The sequence below is a fragment of the Syngnathoides biaculeatus genome, chromosome 9 (assembly GCF_019802595.1).
Source record: "Syngnathoides biaculeatus isolate LvHL_M chromosome 9, ASM1980259v1, whole genome shotgun sequence".
Taxonomy (NCBI): Eukaryota; Metazoa; Chordata; class Actinopteri; order Syngnathiformes; family Syngnathidae; genus Syngnathoides; species Syngnathoides biaculeatus.
The window spans coordinates 5,289,138-5,292,210 of NC_084648.1; the positions used below are offsets into that span (position 1 = coordinate 5,289,138).

Below are 3,073 nucleotides of genomic sequence, written 5' to 3' on the forward strand. Positions count from 1 at the left end.
CAATAATTTAGAGGAGCTGACAGGGTTTGTCAGCATTTGGAGTTTTCTAGTATTGGCTTGGGTGAAAATATTTTTTTACCAAAAAATGTTGTTGACTTCTGCCTTATATTCATCTGGTATTGAAAAATTTAGTTTGTCAACCCATCAATTAGTGAGCCAAAATGTAAGCACTTATACTCTTAGACAAATATGTCAAACAAAACTGTTTCCTTCAAAAAAAAATATATATATATATATATCCAAACAAGTGAGTGAGGTGATTAATGAAATTGTCAATTTTTTCCACTCTCACTTTCTGCTCCCATAATTTACCATGCACCTCATTCCAGACCTTCAGTGGAAGAATATTTCATTTGATAAACCAGGGGTTGTGGGTTCGTATCCCACTGGGGCCTCCACTCCCTGAGAAGGGTTGCGTCAGGAAGGGCATCCGGCGTAAAAATTGTGCCAAACATATGTGCGTTCATCTGAGATGACACGCTGTGGCGACCCCGAAAGGGACAAGCCGAAAGAAACTTACTATTTCTGTATATGTGTATTTTGTTTGTTTGTTTGTTTCTTTCTTTCTTTTTTTCTTTCTTTCTTCCTTGCTTGCTTTCTAGCTATCCATCTATAGTATCATTACGCAGTTTTCCAACCACAAAGAAAAGAGCCATTACCATGAGCTGGTCTAAACAATGACATAGTGCCTATCATCGCTGCCAACATCAGCTGCCGGTCTTGTGGAAACAAGGCTTCTTGCCTGAGAAATGAAATATGGATTTCTAATTCCAGAGATCTGGGTCAAAGTTCCTTTCATCTGAAGGCACTGCGACACCATCCCGCCATTAGCTGTGAAATACATATTAGCCTGAACTTATAATGGATGAGGAGCCTCAGACAATCGAGCAGCCTGCGTGCTGATAATGACTATTAGGTGATCATAATTCCTTTTGTTGTCAATATGAGCTTCCATTATCCATGTTTTTAAAAATGCATTCTCTTTGTATTGTGCCCAGCCAGAATTATAAAGGAATGGAGAGAAACAAATCAGTGACATGCTTTGAGACACAGATAACATCCATCAATCCAACCATTCACCCATCCATTTTCTATACAACTTGGGTTCAGGGTCGTCAGACTTGGGGCAAAAGCAGACTACAGAGTAAACATTTTCACTTAATGACTAGTGAAAATGCAGTATACAATAATTTTAAGTCAGAAAAGTAATAAATATGCACCTTTTCCATTGTACCGATTCGACCCTCACCCGGCCTCTCTTTGCCCCATGAGGTTGGTTGTCTATTACACTTTTTCAAGGCAAAGTGGTGACAATGACACCAGTTTTCAGAATTTCCTGTGGCCTGGTTCTAAAGTGCAGACCAAGGAGGGCCGCAACACAACTGATCATCTGATTGGCCAATACATCTAGGCGTTTTTTATAACGCTATGACTCGTTACTTGCAGCTCAGCTTTAGCAATAGCCACGGGAGCATCCCCTGGCGGCAATGAGGACGGTTCAGTCATTTCAGTTCGACCCAGTGTGATCAGCCAAATGAGTGAGGAAGACACAAGAAATTAGGATAAAGATGACTGCTGTGAAGACTTGAGTTGATCATATTCAGTAGTGTATTTGTAACTACTCTTAAAGTCGGCATATTAATGTACACGGCAAGCACATCCTGTCTTTCATGTCTTTTTACTCCACTTTCGCTTGTCAGATGCGACCGTTCAGCCTCCTTGTGAGGAAAGTATACAAAGAAAGAATCTGGGCTACGGTGATGAGAACCCAGCCACGAATCTTTCGCCAGCTCAACTCTTTCGATCATTTCCTCCCACCGTTTCCTCACTTTTCTGTCACGAAACATCAGAACGTGGGTAGGACCCAAATGCAGGACTCGGAAGATGCAAGGTAGTTCAAGGAGAAACGTTTATTATATGCAGAAGTAGGGGATCGAGCAGGCAGTCCGGTGCAGCAGCGGTAGTTGTCGGGGCGAAGAGAGCATGTGAGCGGGCAGGCAGGAGTCGGTACACAGGGGAACGATCAATTCAGGCAGAAGTATCAAAGGAGTCAGGCTTACAAGGTTGGTAGAGAACAGGCGAAGGTCGGTACACACGGGTTGTCGATCAGGGATACGAGAGTGCTGGAACGGGACATGAAGCTCAACGAACTGGCGGCCACCAGTCGTCATCGGGGTCATATAAATACACAGACTAATCAGCCCGCATGAGACGCAGGTGTGCGCCTCAATCAGCGCACCCGTGCGGGCACCCAGGCGGGCACCCGCACAGCTCGTGCTGGAGCGGCAGGATCATGACATTTTCTTTGGGAAAGCTATGAATACTTACACCTTCTTTTGTCCATTCTGCCCTAATTGGAAATTGCATTTAAAAAGGGGCAAAGTATGGCATTTTTAACTCTGAAAAAGTTTTCCATAAGTGACTAGCTTAGCTCTGCAGAAAAGTAATTACTTTTTATGACAGCATTCATGAATTCCAGAAGGCTTAGCACACAATAAAACATGACAGTGACTTTGTATCAACTCATCATGTAAAGATTTGTTTAACTTATAGGCATAAATTATAAAAATATATCACTGTATTTCAGTAGTAGATGTCAATAGTTGTAAAATGAAATTTATTTGTCATTTCAACCAGAGCTCACCTTTCTCTCACAGGTAAAACACATTTCCAGGTGTAGCAAGCAGGACCACATAAAGCCAGCAAGATAAACAGTATATAAATAATCAAATATTGTTTTATTATATTATTATTATGTAATATTTATAATATAATGTACAGGAAAAGGTAAAGAAGAGGCCCCGTAGCTCAGTGGTTAGAGCACTGGTTTGATAAACCAGGGGTTGTGGGTTCGTATCCCACTGGGGCCTCCACTCCCTGAGAAGGGTTGCGTCAGGAAGGGCATCCGGCGTAAAAATTGTGCCAAACATATGTGCGTTCATCTGAGATGACACGCTGTGGCGACCCTGAAAGGGACAAGCCGAAAGAAACTTACTTTTTACAGGAAAAGGTACCTGTGAATGAAAAAGCAAAGTTTGTGAAATAGTAAATACGTGGATGTAGCTAGACACAG

The 3,073-nt window shown here is 42.1% G+C and overlaps 1 non-coding gene across 1 annotated transcript; it reads left to right on the top strand.

Moving 5' to 3' along the window:
* Positions 1–2,797: 2,797 nt before the first annotated feature.
* trnai-gau (transfer RNA isoleucine (anticodon GAU)) lies at positions 2,798–2,870 on the top strand. The gene has a single exon. It is a non-coding gene; the product is annotated as a tRNA-Ile (tRNA).
* Positions 2,871–3,073: the final 203 nt, after the last annotated feature.